This window comes from Hibiscus syriacus, unplaced genomic scaffold, assembly GCF_006381635.1.
Source record: "Hibiscus syriacus cultivar Baekdansim isolate YM2019G1 unplaced genomic scaffold, ASM638163v2 tig00110430_pilon, whole genome shotgun sequence".
NCBI classification, from domain to species: Eukaryota; Viridiplantae; Streptophyta; class Magnoliopsida; order Malvales; family Malvaceae; genus Hibiscus; species Hibiscus syriacus.
In genome coordinates this window covers 1,161,622-1,179,645 of record NW_024062734.1, presented here as the reverse complement: position 1 = coordinate 1,179,645, position 18,024 = coordinate 1,161,622, and the positions used below count along the sequence as shown (strand labels likewise).

General features: G+C 33.7%; 3 pseudogenes; all 3 read left to right on the top strand.

The window, feature by feature from the left end:
* The first annotated feature begins 824 nt into the window (after nucleotides 1-824).
* On the top strand, nucleotides 825-1,691 carry LOC120125323 (annotated as a pseudogene).
* Nucleotides 1,692-4,415: 2,724 nt separating this feature from the next.
* Nucleotides 4,416-7,765, top strand: LOC120125322 (annotated as a pseudogene).
* Nucleotides 7,766-7,836: 71 nt separating this feature from the next.
* Nucleotides 7,837-13,342, top strand: LOC120125320 (annotated as a pseudogene).
* The last annotated feature ends 4,682 nt before the right edge of the window (nucleotides 13,343-18,024 follow it).

The following is an 18,024-nucleotide window of genomic DNA, read 5'->3' as shown; positions in this document are numbered from 1 at the left end:
CATTTTGTCCCTCAATATTTCCTTTAAGACCATTATTTTAGAGCATTTTTCATCTGTTAACTAATAAGTTTCATCTATAAAGATACATTTTTACCTCAAAATAAAACGTTGAGGGATATAATGCTCCAAAAAGAATAAGAAATAAAGTAATTATTTAATCAAACATTAGAGGTATTTTTTTATTTTATGTCGTTAACAATAAGGTCACATTTTGTTCACTCGGCCATGGATAAGTTTACATTTTGGTAAAGCTATAATTCAAGTAAAAGAATTTTTTTTTCTTATTTCTCTTTGTAAATTATAAAAATATCAACAAAAAAATTCAAGACATCAAGTCAATGAGGAATTGATGTTACACCGACAAAGTTGACTCACGAGTCCAAATCAACAATTGAGAGACTAAATTACAAATCTATTCATAGTTGACTAACTAAAATGTGACCTGATTGTTAACACCTATACATATTTAACGAAAAAAATGATTTAATTGTTACAATTGACAAGTAAATGAAGTGACTAAATTATAACCTTTCTAAAACACAATGATGTAATTATTAACTTACTCATAATATAACCAGCAGCAAAGAGACACACGTGGGGCTCACTTTAGAAGTAGCAGAAAGTGGACGAGGCGGGGACATGAGTTTTCTTAGACCAAAAACAGTCTCAATTTTTTCTTACACGTTTGTCTAAGAAACCACCCCTCAACGTAAAAGCAAGCAATGGGGTTTGGTTTTTCCGGTTGTTTCAATCGCCATCTCTCTCTTTCTCTATATAAAGGAACTTTGCTTGATTTGAGCTAAGCTATCTCAACAGTTCTTAGTATGGAAAATCGAAACTTTGTTGTGAATGGAGGGATAAAAATGCCCATAGGTTTCAGATTCCATCCTACAGATGAAGAGCTTGTGGTTTATTACTTGAAGAGAAAAGCTTTGTGTCTACCATTACCTGCTTCTGTCATTCCTGAGTTTAATGTTCTCCACACTGATCCTTGGAGCTTCCCAGGTATATTCACCATTTGTTTCTCAAAGCACTTCAATTTTCCTTTGACACCCAACTTTATTTTTCAGGTGATTTGAAAGAAAATAAATATTTTTTTAGCACCAGAGATAGTAATGACAGTAACAAAAAACGCAAGAGAGTAGCTGCTTCTGGGTGCTGGAAACCAATAGGAAAAGAGAAGCCAATATTAGCTTCTGGAACCAATGAAATAGTCGGGATGAGAAAAACTTTGATTTTCTGTGAAAGGAAGTCTTCTAATGGGACCCAGACTCGTTGGTTGTTGCACCAGTATCGGCTTGTTGACTCAGTTGCAACTCCTGATTCAACTCAGGTAATACAAGTAGAAGTGCTGTGGCAGTAGCAATTTTTTTTTTGATTAAAAGCATTATCTTTTCTATTTGCAGATGTCCATTTGAGATTGGTTAGTTTTCCGAGTGTTTCAGAAGAAGAGAAACAAAAGATGTAAACACCAAGGAGTCGTTTCTTTCAAGAGAGCTGGTGCAGTGAACATGGCATGCTGTTTTGATTTTACAGAAGATAGCTCTGTCTTTGGTCCTCCCCCGCAACCTACTTCACCAAGTTCAACTGAAATTTCTGAGGTTTCAAATTCATGCCATGGATTAGATGAGGAAGATGAAAACAGTGATTTAATTACTAGCTTTTCGAGTTGTTGTATGAGAAAGCAGTAAAAACCTGTTTCAGTAGAGTTTGAATCGGATATCATTTAACTGTGTTTCAGCATCTAAGCTTTTGGTATCAAAAGGAAAGTGATTTTTGGAGACAGGAAAGATGATGAAAAGTAGATAAATACCAGTATGAAAACAAAGGAAAAGGGTTATCTGATCATAGCAACACGTCAATCAGGGATGGATCGATAAGTTTACGGGAGTAATTAATTTTAAAACTTTCAAATTTAATATATTTTAAATATTTTCTATTAATAATTTGATTTTGTCTTTGAATTTTTATATATTAATCTTCTAAATTTTTATAAATTTATCCCTAACATAAAATTTTACGTCCGTCCTGACGTAAAAAGTTAAAAGCCTAAAACAGGGCTACATCTAAAGAATTGAATGCCCTTCTAAACTATGCTTCCGTTTACCGAATCTGTGCGACTGTTTTAGGCTCTTGTTATTCTCATTATTTCAAGGGTTTTCAGGCCACAGTCTGGAAAGTTAAAAGAGATTCTCTCGCTATCTTTCATTTCAAAATCATTCTGTTTAAATGCTGTGTTATGCTAAAGGACGGTTCAGGTTGTGTTCATGTTTTGGGTTGGGAATGTAACAATTGCATTACGATGGTGTACTTGTAACTTTATGATTTTGAACCTCGTTATTAAAAATTATAGTTAGGATTAATTATACTAGATGTCATTGAATTTTGGGTGGTATATCGTTTATATTATTGAACTTTCAATTGCTCCAATCATATCATTAAGCTTTAGTTTTGACTTCAATTATATATTTGGACCGTGGATTTTAGACCCACTATGAGCATTCTATTTCTTTCCCCTCCTCTCTAGGTAGAATTATGATTAGATTTAGAATTTTCAAATATTAATGGATTAATGATGTGGACAAATCTTTTTACCACTATGATGATGTGGATAAAACGATGTCATTTTTGCGCAATTATTGATATCCAAAATAATGTAGTTTTAGACACTGAAATTTAGGGGTGTATTGATTTTATCACTAAACTTTTAAACAATTCACTTTTCGGTGCTAAATTTTTTCAGCCTTCACTAGCAGTCAATCGTTGCCCATTACCGATCGTCATTCACGGCAATATTAATATAAAAATGTTCACATTTCACTCATGTTTTCTTCTTATCAGATTGATTCTAAACGAAACTCACTCAAAATTCAATGTGATGATATTTTGATCTCCTTTGATAGTTGTTTGATGAGGTTAGTTTAGAGCCTAAAAACGACATCACTTTAGATATCAATAACCACACTAAAACAACATTATTTTGTCCATGTCATCACGTCATTTGGATTTTAATGACCCATTAGTACAATTACAGTCAAAATCAAAATTTAGTATTATAATTAATACAATTGAAATATTAATAGTATAAACGATACATTGCCTAAAATTAAGTAGTATCTAATATAATTTACACTTACATTTACAATTACGATAAACTGCATCCCAATTTATAATCTCAGGTGTATCAACATAATTCTAGTTATTTCAACAAGCCTCAAACTCTGCCTTCTCATCAAATTATCCAAATCCCGTAAAAGGGGCCAAACAAAAAAGTTAATATTTAGATGGGGAGTTGTCATTGACTCGGCACACAGGCATCGGGTCCTACCCAGTGAAACTGAAGACGGTGGGCCTTGTAGAAGACCAGATTGCACGCTTGTGATCATCTTTGACGAAGCAACTCTCTTTCTAATTAAGTAATTATCTATGTAGTTTACCATAAAATTTAATAGATGAGGTGTGGAGCTGGCTTGCGGTTCCATTTCATTGGATACCTTGCCATTAAACCAACAACCCCTGTATCTATAAAACATAAGATAGCTAATGTATGTAATCAAATGTTGACATTTAAAATAATTGTTATGCAAAGCCTGCGGTAACAATCTCAACTAAAAAAACAAGGAAAGGGTAAAATACACAAATGGTCCCCCGTTTATAAGATGCTACTTTGTTGAGTCTCTTGACTATTAAAAGTTACAAAATAGTCTCACGATTATAGGACGTTATTTTGTTGAATCCTCCGACTATTAAAAGTTACAAAATGGCCACTCGAATATTATGTTCCAAACTCATCCTTTTTCGTTGCTTTCAAAAATTGGTTTGACGATATAATGTTTTAAGCCCTGGCTCAACGGCATAATATAGAAAAGTTGATACACAAAATATAACTCAAATGATTCTAGGATCATAATTTATCATATCTCAATCAACAAGTTAACATTCGACTCAGATGACCACCAATTTTTTAACGGAAAAAAACAAGTTTAATACATATGAATAGTCAAATAATCATTTTATAACTTTTAATAGTCGAATGACAAAATAAAATAGCGTCCTATAGTTGAAGGATCCTTTTGTAACTTTTAAATAGTCAAGGGACTCAACAAAAAAGTGCCTTATAACAGGGGGATATTTTTGTACTTTACCAAAAAGGGAAAAACATTTTAACATGAAATTGGTTATGACTAATTTAGCAGTCAATAAGATGACCAAGTTGTCAAACCCCAAATATGCAATTCAATCCCACAATTCTCGCTGGATCTCTCGTTTCATTCTCTATCTTTTTTCGTGCAAACTTCATTTCTTCATTTTTAACATAAAAGGCCGTGGACTCTTTCCCCTCCATTCCATTCACACCTGAGCTAGAACTAAACCGTTTCGTTTTTCCTTTCCGCAGGTCTCTCTCCCTCTCTTAAATGGGTTGTGGTATCTCTAAGTTCGACATCCCCAAAGAAGGAGACGCCTCGCGGGTATACACTCGACTAAGCGTCGTCCATCGGTCGAACGATCGTTTGTCGAGGACGGTACAAAGGGAAGAGGCCTGCATTGATAAGGAAAGCAGTGGTGAGGAAGATTTATACGGAGGAGATGAAGGAATTCCGTACATGCAGTCGCCAAGTTTCAGGGTATATTGCGTACCGTCTCAGCTTGACGATGGAATTAGTGAAGGTGACAGTACTCCAGCGGAAATAAAGGAGGGCAAAAAGATGGATGCTCAAAGCTACAAGAAGAAGGTGACGAAATTCTAAATCGACCAAACTTTAAAATTATTTCAACTGATTCTTTAAAAGTTATATACGACGTTGAACATAATAAGTCAATCAAATTTTAAACATATTTATTCTTTGGTCTAATGATAAAATTATTTTTTAACATTTTCATAAATGGTCATTTTATCTGTTATCCTCTTTTTTGGGTGTATTTTATCCCAAACATTTTAATTTTTGGTCAAAGTAGATTTTGTTAGATAAGAATTGTTAATATTGACTAATGATAATCCATATTACCATTGTGACATGTGTTACGTTATCCAAAGTGATAATGTGACATAAAGTGATAATATGACATACGTCATATCACCAAAATTGATGACATTACATGTACGATGTTGGTAATAGGTCACATGTGAAAATATCACTTCAGCATCATGGGTTGATTATTAGTTAACTAACACTTTCCATCCAATATAATCTGATTTGACAAAAAAATGAAACAATAAGAATTGAAATGCTCCAAAAAAATAGAGTACAAAGTTACCATTTATACAAACATTAGAAGGTAATTTTGTCATTATGTATTATTCTTATTACATGTATGGTTAGGGTCTTAGAAGGGTTGTAAACAAATTGAAATTCAAATTTTTATCAAAACTCACATATATTTAATAAAAATTAAAATTAATTTATGCTATTTATAATTCGATGTTTAATATTTTATTATTTTTATTAAATTTTGAAACATATAAAGTTTAATTTATTTTTTAATATTTACATTATAGTAATATACATTATTATAAATTTAATTTTCATGTGATATAACTTACAAAATATAAACATAACATGACATTCACTAATATATTTCAATATTAATACAAATCTAATCAAGAAAGGCTCAAATGTTGAATGTTAGAACTCAAATCTGACCCACGTTTAAATGAACTTTTTTCTTCCTAAGCTCATTTTATAGACATAATTTTTCTATTCAAACCCTCCAAATATTGGTTTAGACTTCGAGTTTGGATAGATAGCCAGCTCTTGACCAAGTCCATGCGAGATTGAATTTTAAGGTTTTAATTAGAATATCTTATAAATGAATTTAAAATTTAACCCATAATTACGATGTCTGATTCAATTAACAAAAAAGTAAAAGAGTTGCACCGTAACATACTTACATGTATATAAATAGGGAAAGACGAATGATTTTATACTAATTGACGAACTCATTAAAGTTTAACATGTGAAAATAAATTATTAATAAAAAATATTTAAATTATATGAAAATTTAAAAATTTTAGGAGGCGATATCCGCACCAATCTCTCGGTACATTCATTCGTATAAGTATTACGTATATATATTGTTTGTGGAGTTAACAAAGTATTAGTACTTGATTTGTTTAAGCCGGGTTCAAGTAGTGGATTAGGGAAGACGAATGGGCCAAGCAGCAAGGAAAAGAAGTCATATAGGAGTCGGTTGTTCGATACCTAATCCATTCCTCATGACAGCATCAAATTAAAAGGCTCATTTGCTGATACAACTAATTATTATTAATTCTCTTTCACTTCAAGAATTAGAGCCCCCTAAGCTTCTTTCTTTTTTCTTTTCTTGTGTATGATGATAGTGCAGGGAAATTGTCATGTATCATGTAACACCCCAATCTAGGGGTTAAAAATTTCTTATGATATTAATAAAACTAGTCTGACTAAAATATTGAGTCAATAAGGAATTTTGAGAAAAATTAAGGACTAAGTATAATTTTACCCTTCTTTGGGTTTAGTTGATTTTAAAATTTACGTGGTTTACTTAAGTTTTATTTGATATGATTTTATTATTATTATTAAAATAATCTTGAAAGATGGTGAACCACCACTTAAAGATATTTTGGTGGACACTTTTGTTTTATTTTAATCAAGGTGTCAGACTAATAATCAAGAAAGACAAATTAGCAATAATGCATAAAATTAGGTAGAGATAAGATCTTAAAAAAAACCACACAATGCACGTATATTGAAATCGAAAGACCTGTTTCGATTTTCTTATTCATTTTTCCAAACCGATCATCTTTGTATATGTTCGTCTCTCTCACTCCCACTCTGACTTTATCAAAGTTTACAAAGCTATGGAAAATGAAACGACCAGGATTTGTTACCCCAAAACAGGCCAAACCAGGGCTACAGAACTCAAGAAGGACTCGAACTAAAGAGTTTCAAGCCGGGTCTCCACTGGTTTTGCTTAGATCAATCGAGTTTATTGAAAATTAGTCTCTCATGGTCTCTCTTCTTCGTGCTTGCCGTCGGATCTCCTATCATTTCGCACTTCCTGCTTTTGTGCTTCGATTGTGTTAAGTAGCATCAAAGACCCTACGATGCGTTGGTACAGTTATCTCTTTCGTTTTTCGCGGCTATTTCTTTTGTTAGTTTGTCTTCTTGGGCTCGGAAATATGGAACCAAGAAGTTCCTGTTCTTGGATAAACTGTATGATGTCAGTGATATGGTTCGAAGAGGATAAGCAGAGGAGCTTCAGAAATCAATAAAACTCCTTTGCGTATTTGTCCTCCCTTGTTTTGCTCTTGAGAGTGCATACAGAATTTGGTGGTACACGACTGGACCGAGCCAAATCCCCTACTTTGGTAACATGATAGTGAGCGACACCATTGCATGTGTATTGCAGCTGATGTCATGGCTTTATCGAACATCTATTTTCATCCTAGTTTGCAATTTTTTATCAACTTACATGTCATCTGCAAATACTCCGACTGGAAGACTTTGCTCAAGTTTTTCAAAAGGAAACTGAAGTGAGTTCAATCTTGGTTGAACATATCAGGATAAGAAGAAATCTTCGGATCATAAGCCACCGGTTTCGCTTATTTCTTTTGTTGTCACTGGTCTTGGTCACTGCAAGTCAGTTCTTTGCTTTGCTCTTGACAACCCGAACCACTACCTTTGTCAATATCTACGAGGTTGGAGAACTTGCGAGTTTATGCACCTATCAACTGTTCGTGCTCCTTGTTCTGCTGCTGTTTTCAAGGTTCTTCCAAGTTTTCATATAAAAAAATACGAGCCGAGGTGAGGGTAGACACCGGTGTGTCCTTGGATCGAACGACGAGTTGAGAGTCGTCGCATGGTGGCACCGTTTCAGTTTCCCGGAGTCTCTCGAACCGATCGTCTTTATAAACTTGGAACATGGGAAATGAAGGGACGAACACCTTGGATATTTCTGGGAACAGTTTGAAGCCATTTTGGAGAAGAAGATGATGAATTCTAAATCTCAAGAAAGTGCCTCGTACACAGCTTCCACAACATTTCAGCAAATCACTTGGGTTGTTACTATAAAATAAATGGGATTGAAATATGGGGAAATGGAGTTGTGATTCCAACAGGGAAATCACGTGGATGGTGACTTAAAAAAATAAAGTGGAAATCACATCATGAGTCCTCAAGGATTGGTAAGAACTTGACCTTGTCTCATAGTTTCCTTTAGTTTTAATTTATGGCTCAATAGTGCAAATTAATTCGGTTCAGTCCCTAATTTTAATGATTAATTATTAAAGTAACCCCACAAGTATTCGATTATACTAATTGGGTTTCTAAATTATTATTTAAATTCTAATAAGCTATCTTTATGGCGAGGAAAATTATTTGGATACGAGTTAGTAATTTTGATGGTCTGGATCGAGAGGAAAATATTGGAAGTTGAATTAAAGATCGAGGGCGTTCAAATGGAATTTAAATGGTCGACCAGTATGGCACGGAAAATCGAGGTAATACTTTACTACCTCTTTATGCTTTATGGAACATGTTGGTATTGATAAATGCATGAATGGAAATGTTTGGTCTCATATGTGTAATTAATGAAGATCTACACTAGGTACGAATACGGTAGAAAGTAGATAACTGAATATGGCTCAGATGACTATTATAAGAAATTGGAGGACGGTTTGAATTAAATTACAAGTTCTGGAATTAAGTAATAAAAGAATTAACCATGGATTGTAGATTATAATTTATCTCATTAAAGGTACTTAGATGATAAATTAAGAGAATATTTCGATTAGGGAAAATTACGAAATTATCCTTATGTTGGAAAATGATAAGAATTGTCTCTGGAAGTGGATTAATAAATCTGAAAAGAATTATTGATCTGCTAAAACTATTGATGTGCATAAGAAATGTTAGTTTTACTTGGAAATTATGGAGAACCGGTTTTTAACCCCAAGAAGGTTTATGCAAGATACTAGAAGTGTGTTAAGGGAATTATTTCAAGATCAGAGATTGTTCAAGAAAGCAATTAATCATAGGATCTCTAAATTATATTATTTTCGTTAAGAGCTAATATCGAACTTATCTGGCTAAGAAATTACGGAAATGCCTTAAGAGGTAGAATAGTCTGAGATGACTCTGAATGAGAAAATACTTAGAGGATTCGTACTTAACTCGATTAAGTACGGATTTAATTGTTAAGATCCCGACTTAGTGCAGGAAAATTTATGATATTCCGTTTGTAAAGTCTGAGAAGACACTTGACCTGAAAATATTCGAATAATGAGTAAATACTGGAAGAGTAATTTATCGGGGGTATTCTGCTGTCAGAATTGTTCGAAAGGACTGAAGTAAATGATAAGATTGAATTAAATAATAAGATCGGATGGAAGGAAAAGATTGAAATACCGTAGATCTATAAAATGACCAAAATACCCCTGTAATGGAAATGACCCAAGAATATCACCAAGCTCAGGAATGATTGAATATCCTCGAGTTCTGAAATGAATGGAATAAAACTAAACATCAAAATTACCAAAATACCCTTATGGCCTAAATTAAGTAAATATCTTGGATTAATTAAGGAATCCAAGTAAGCATAGGTATTGGACTACCTTTAAAGGTAATGGAAAACAATTCAAGTGAATAGATCAACCCTAAAGCTATGTCAATACCTGAATGACATAGATATTACTGGAACATGTGTTCATCTTCTCAAGTTTGGCTCGATGATAAATTTTGGAAGTATTCAACTCAGCTCTAGATTGTATTCAGTACTAAGAATTGGACGTTTGTTCAACAATCAACCACGAAGACCAAATTGAATGGGATGGAAGTACAACATGTATCTGAAATTCAGGAACGTTTGAATTACTCTGGAAAATTCTGAAGTAACTGGAATGGAGATGACTGCTAAATGAAATAGGTAACCTCAATGACTGAGGATTTAGTAAGTGATTTGGATAAGTCTGGAAACTCTGATGAGTTTACGTAGTGTACAATTACAATGGGTTATGAACAAATTAATCAAGTACGTCAACATTTCATGATATTGTGGAAGTGTGGAAATGAAATAAAGTCATTGGAAGATTTATTCAGCGATAATTCCGAAAATGGTCTACGGACAAGAATTTGTGGTATTAAAGAGTAAATACCCTAGAAGGAAAATGAATTGACCAGTCGACATAGATTGTTAAGGTTATGAATCTTCGTTCTCAAGTTGTTCGATTATCCGATCAATCGACATGGATGTAAAGGATTCTGAATACCCTTCTGATTACGTACAGCTTCTGAAAACTGTCCGAATAAGATAATATCCTGATAATTCACATTCTGAATAACTGATGATTCTGTCAGTTAATGAACTCTTTCAAATAGTGATTCTAAATTCCGATATCCTATCGGTATACTGAATATTCATGTTTCTCTACCTGTTAAGATTATCCAATACCTCTGAATAATATCTGTAAACTCTGGTGTGTTCCCTAATCATATAAATATTTTATCTGATTTCCGACTTGAATTCTATTATGATCCTGACCTGGATTCTGATCTGATATTGACATGGATTCTGATCTGATACATGACCTGGATTCTGATATGATACTTGACTTGAATTATGTTTTGATTTTTGATATATCCGTTTACGGACGGAACATGTTTTATTGGGGGGTATTGTTGGAGGAAGATTACTTGGAGGTTCCTCGGCTGTGTGCTCAGGGCCTTACTTACCGGTTCCTCGGCTGTGTGCTCAGGGCCTTACTGTTAGTGACGGGGTTGTATGGTTCTGGGGAACCTACACATTTTGTTCGTGACGGATGGGGGTATATATATATATGTTTTAAAAAGATCTGAAAAGTTACATGGTTTTTTTTGGGAACACACTAGAAAACCTATTCTGATCTCCTGAACTCAGTCATCCGAAATATTTCTCTGAAACGAAAGCTCATTGTCCGTTACTACCTGAAATATCAGTAGGATCTTTGCTCAACATAAAAATCTGTAAATATCTGAACCAATAAGGAAAATATGTTTATCTGTATCTGCACGTTTTTCAGCATCATCTGGTAGTTTTGTATTACTGAGCTTTTTGAAGCTCACTCTATTACTCACCTTTTCAGGTTAAAACAATTGTACCAGTGTATCTATCGACTTCAGTAAGGGAGTTCTTCCGGCATGGTTGCAGAGTATGGTACTTGTGATTAGAGGGCATGTAATTGTATTTTGATTTATATACGAGTTTGGAAATCTGTTTTATTTTTAAATAGTGATAAATGATTTTATAAGTTTACATGTTCTGATAAAAAGTTTTAAAATTTCCGCTATTTTTACGGTGGGTCGCTCCGGTGGCCCTAATGTGACTTCCTGGATCGGATCGGGCTACCTGCATCGGTCTGGGGGGTTACATTTAGTGGTATCAGAGCTATGGTTTGAGCCAAAATTTTTAAGATAGACCGGCCGGTCGAATGGCAAAATATGTCTGATTAGTACATGCCCCTAGACTGCAAGCGTACCTCTCTGAGCCAGAACTCCGGGGCTGAGTCCCTATCTGTATCGAGTAAACCAAAGTTTCTATCCGTTAATGTTATACTTGCTCAAAAAGGAATACCAGTAACATCTGTATAAACGCTGTAAAGTACCTCACGAGCCATATGAGAGTTAATTATCCGTGAAATTTTGAATCGACTCCGAAAATGAAATATGTATATGCTACTGCTTTATGAGCCTATTCTCATGACAAAGATTGAATTGATTACTCTAGGAAATTTTCGTTCAGATTCTTTTATTGAAATGAGGAAAAGTTCTGATAAGAATGTATACTCATCTGGTTAAGGATTAGTAGAGTACTCGTACTTCTTTAAAAGCTATGTGAAGATATGGAAGAACTGATGGAAGTTTCATTTATACAAATATGTTATATTATTGAATTTCGAGGACGAAATTCTTTTAACGAGGGGAGAATTGTAACACCCCAATCTAGGGGTTAAAAATTTCTTATGATATTAATAAAACTAGTCTGACTAAAATATTGAGTCAATAAGGAATTTTGAGAAAAATTAAGGACTAAGTATAATTTTACCCTTCTTTGGGTTTAGTTGATTTTAAAATTTACGTGGTTTACTTAAGTTTTATTTGATATGATTTTATTATTATTATTAAAATAATCTTGAAAGATGGTGAACCACCACTTAAAGATATTTTGGTGGACACTTTTGTTTTATTTTAATCAAGGTGTCAGACTAATAATCAAGAAAGACAAATTAGCAATAATGCATAAAATTAGGTAGAGATAAGATCTTAAAAAAAACCACACAATGCACGTATATTGAAATCGAAAGACCTGTTTCGATTTTCTTATTCATTTTTCCAAACCGATCATCTTTGTATATGTTCGTCTCTCTCACTCCCACTCTGACTTTATCAAAGTTTACAAAGCTATGGAAAATGAAACGACCAGGATTTGTTACCCCAAAACAGGCCAAACCAGGGCTACAGAACTCAAGAAGGACTCGAACTAAAGAGTTTCAAGCCGGGTCTCCACTGGTTTTGCTTAGATCAATCGAGTTTATTGAAAATTAGTCTCTCATGGTCTCTCTTCTTCGTGCTTGCCGTCGGATCTCCTATCATTTCGCACTTCCTGCTTTTGTGCTTCGATTGTGTTAAGTAGCATCAAAGACCCTACGATGCGTTGGTACAGTTATCTCTTTCGTTTTTCGCGGCTATTTCTTTTGTTAGTTTGTCTTCTTGGGCTCGGAAATATGGAACCAAGAAGTTCCTGTTCTTGGATAAACTGTATGATGTCAGTGATATGGTTCGAAGAGGATAAGCAGAGGAGCTTCAGAAATCAATAAAACTCCTTTGCGTATTTGTCCTCCCTTGTTTTGCTCTTGAGAGTGCATACAGAATTTGGTGGTACACGACTGGACCGAGCCAAATCCCCTACTTTGGTAACATGATAGTGAGCGACACCATTGCATGTGTATTGCAGCTGATGTCATGGCTTTATCGAACATCTATTTTCATCCTAGTTTGCATTTTTTTATCAACTTACATGTCATCTGCAAATACTCCGACTGGAAGACTTTGCTCAAGTTTTTCAAAAGGAAACTGAAGTGAGTTCAATCTTGGTTGAACATATCAGGATAAGAAGAAATCTTCGGATCATAAGCCACCGGTTTCGCTTATTTCTTTTGTTGTCACTGGTCTTGGTCACTGCAAGTCAGTTCTTTGCTTTGCTCTTGACAACCCGAACCACTACCTTTGTCAATATCTACGAGGTTGGAGAACTTGCGAGTTTATGCACCTATCAACTGTTCGTGCTCCTTGTTCTGCTGCTGTTTTCAAGGTTCTTCCAAGTTTTCATATAAAAAAATACGAGCCGAGGTGAGGGTAGACACCGGTGTGTCCTTGGATCGAACGACGAGTTGAGAGTCGTCGCATGGTGGCACCGTTTCAGTTTCCCGGAGTCTCTCGAACCGATCGTCTTTATAAACTTGGAACATGGGAAATGAAGGGACGAACACCTTGGATATTTCTGGGAACAGTTTGAAGCCATTTTGGAGAAGAAGATGATGAATTCTAAATCTCAAGAAAGTGCCTCGTACACAGCTTCCACAACATTTCAGCAAATCACTTGGGTTGTTACTATAAAATAAATGGGATTGAAATATGGGGAAATGGAGTTGTGATTCCAACAGGGAAATCACGTGGATGGTGACTTAAAAAAATAAAGTGGAAATCACATCATGAGTCCTCAAGGATTGGTAAGAACTTGACCTTGTCTCATAGTTTCCTTTAGTTTTAATTTATGGCTCAATAGTGCAAATTAATTCGGTTCAGTCCCTAATTTTAATGATTAATTATTAAAGTAACCCCACAAGTATTCGATTATACTAATTGGGTTTCTAAATTATTATTTAAATTCTAATAAGCTATCTTTATGGCGAGGAAAATTATTTGGATACGAGTTAGTAATTTTGATGGTCTGGATCGAGAGGAAAATATTGGAAGTTGAATTAAAGATCGAGGGCGTTCAAATGGAATTTAAATGGTCGACCAGTATGGCACGGAAAATCGAGGTAATACTTTACTACCTCTTTATGCTTTATGGAACATGTTGGTATTGATAAATGCATGAATGGAAATGTTTGGTCTCATATGTGTAATTAATGAAGATCTACACTAGGTACGAATACGGTAGAAAGTAGATAACTGAATATGGCTCAGATGACTATTATAAGAAATTGGAGGACGGTTTGAATTAAATTACAAGTTCTGGAATTAAGTAATAAAAGAATTAACCATGGATTGTAGATTATAATTTATCTCATTAAAGGTACTTAGATGATAAATTAAGAGAATATTTCGATTAGGGAAAATTACGAAATTATCCTTATGTTGGAAAATGATAAGAATTGTCTCTGGAAGTGGATTAATAAATCTGAAAAGAATTATTGATCTGCTAAAACTATTGATGTGCATAAGAAATGTTAGTTTTACTTGGAAATTATGGAGAACCGGTTTTTAACCCCAAGAAGGTTTATGCAAGATACTAGAAGTGTGTTAAGGGAATTATTTCAAGATCAGAGATTGTTCAAGAAAGCAATTAATCATAGGATCTCTAAATTATATTATTTTCGTTAAGAGCTAATATCGAACTTATCTGGCTAAGAAATTACAGAAATGCCTTAAGAGGTAGAATAGTCTGAGATGACTCTGAATGAGAAAATACTTAGAGGATTCGTACTTAACTCGATTAAGTACGGATTTAATTGTTAAGATCCCGACTTAGTGCAGGAAAATTTATGATATTCCGTTTGTAAAGTCTGAGAAGACACTTGACCTGAAAATATTCGAATAATGAGTAAATACTGGAAGAGTAATTTATCGGGGGTATTCTGCTGTCAGAATTGTTCGAAAGGACTGAAGTAAATGATAAGATTGAATTAAATAATAAGATCGGATGGAAGGAAAAGATTGAAATACCGTAGATCTATAAAATGACCAAAATACCCCTGTAATGGAAATGACCCAAGAATATCACCAAGCTCAGGAATGATTGAATATCCTCGAGTTCTGAAATGAATGGAATAAAACTAAACATCAAAATTACCAAAATACCCTTATGGCCTAAATTAAGTAAATATCTTGGATTAATTAAGGAATCCAAGTAAGCATAGGTATTGGACTACCTTTAAAGGTAATGGAAAACAATTCAAGTGAATAGATCAACCCTAAAGCTATGTCAATACCTGAATGACATAGATATTACTGGAACATGTGTTCATCTTCTCAAGTTTGGCTCGATGATAAATTTTGGAAGTATTCAACTCAGCTCTAGATTGTATTCAGTACTAAGAATTGGACGTTTGTTCAACAATCAACCACGAAGACCAAATTGAATGGGATGGAAGTACAACATGTATCTGAAATTCAGGAACGTTTGAATTACTCTGGAAAATTCTGAAGTAACTGGAATGGAGATGACTGCTAAATGAAATAGGTAACCTCAATGACTGAGGATTTAGTAAGTGATTTGGATAAGTCTGGAAACTCTGATGAGTTTACGTAGTGTACAATTACAATGGGTTATGAACAAATTAATCAAGTACGTCAACATTTCATGATATTGTGGAAGTGTGGAAATGAAATAAAGTCATTGGAAGATTTATTCAGCGATAATTCCGAAAATGGTCTACGGACAAGAATTTGTGGTATTAAAGAGTAAATACCCTAGAAGGAAAATGAATTGACCAGTCGACATAGATTGTTAAGGTTATGAATCTTCGTTCTCAAGTTGTTCGATTATCCGATCAATCGACATGGATGTAAAGGATTCTGAATACCCTTCTGATTACGTACAGCTTCTGAAAACTGTCCGAATAAGATAATATCCTGATAATTCACATTCTGAATAACTGATGATTCTGTCAGTTAATGAACTCTTTCAAATAGTGATTCTAAATTCCGATATCCTATCGGTATACTGAATATTCATGTTTCTCTACCTGTTAAGATTATCCAATACCTCTGAATAATATCTGTAAACTCTGGTGTGTTCCCTAATCATATAAATATTTTATCTGATTTCCGACTTGAATTCTATTATGATCCTGACCTGGATTCTGATCTGATATTGACATGGATTCTGATCTGATACATGACCTGGATTCTGATATGATACTTGACTTGAATTATGTTTTGATTTTTGATATATCCGTTTACGGACGGAACATGTTTTATTGGGGGGTATTGTTGGAGGAAGATTACTTGGAGGTTCCTCGGCTGTGTGCTCAGGGCCTTACTTACCGGTTCCTCGGCTGTGTGCTCAGGGCCTTACTGTTAGTGACGGGGTTGTATGGTTCTGGGGAACCTACACATTTTGTTCGTGACGGATGGGGGTATATATATATGTTTTAAAAAGATCTGAAAAGTTACATGGTTTTTTTTTGGGAACACACTAGAAAACCTATTCTGATCTCCTGAACTCAGTCATCCGAAATATTTCTCTGAAACGAAAGCTCATTGTCCGTTACTACCTGAAATATCAGTAGGATCTTTGCTCAACATAAAAATCTGTAAATATCTGAACCAATAAGGAAAATATGTTTATCTGTATCTGCACGTTTTTCAGCATCATCTGGTAGTTTTGTATTACTGAGCTTTTTGAAGCTCACTCTATTACTCACCTTTTCAGGTTAAAACAATTGTACCAGTGTATCTATCGACTTCAGTAAGGGAGTTCTTCCGGCATGGTTGCAGAGTATGGTACTTGTGATTAGGGGGCATGTAATTGTATTTTGATTTATATACGAGTTTGGAAATCTGTTTTATTTTTAAATAGTGATAAATGATTTTATAAGTTTACATGTTCTGATAAAAAGTTTTAAAATTTCCGCTATTTTTACGGTGGGTCGCTCCGGTGGCCCTAATGTGACTTCCTGGATCGGATCGGGCTACCTGCATCGGTCTGGGGGGTTACATATCATGTATGTGAGCTTAGTTTTCTTAATGAGATGCAGCTATATTTATTCTGTCTGAATTTATTAATGGTTATTCACGTTAGTTTTATGGACCACAGATACATGATACGGGTATACGGTACAATACAACGATACTAAATACTAGTATCTTGTACCAAACGGAGATATCCGATATCGGTGTTAAAAAATAGGCATAATGATATGATTATCCTCTCAATGGTTGTGCAAATAATCATTTTATTTCCTTTTTTTGCTACTATTTTATCTCCAATGTTTTAATTTTTTTTGTCAAAACATTTAATATTAAATAAAAATTATTAATTGACTAACGATCTACACATATTGTTAATATGACATTTTTATATGTGTTCATTTACTGATATGGTGCATGTTATGTCATTATTTTGGTAAAGCGACACATGCAATATCATTATTTTTGTAACGTGACACATATCATATAATCACTTTGGTATTATGACACATATCACATCATTACTTTGAATGATGTAATACATATATCATTATTTTGAATAACGTGATACATATCACATCATCATTTTAAGTGATGTGATACATGTTACATCATTATTTTAAATGGTATGACACATATCACATCAACAATTAATTACATGTAAAAATATCACGTTAATAACATATATTGACTGTTAGTCAATTAACAATTTTCATTCAATAGAGTTTATTTTGACAAAAAATTAAAACGTTTAGAATAAAACAATTTAAAAAAAAATGATCATTTATACAAATATTAGAAGTGATTGGATCATTATACCTATAAAATAAGATCAATAAATATCGTTCTAAATAATGACATTATTTTAATTTAACTCTACTCTTTCTTACTTTGACATGAGAGATGTCTTAAGGATGGGTAGACCGGACTGATATATATATATATGTGATAGTTTTGGATTATTATTTAATGTATGATAAAGGTTAATATAATAATTTGTATTTAAGATTTTAATATTATCTCATATATGAATTATAAATAATTTTAATAATAAAAAGAAATGTTATTATTTTTAGAAATTTTATGTTCAAAGCAT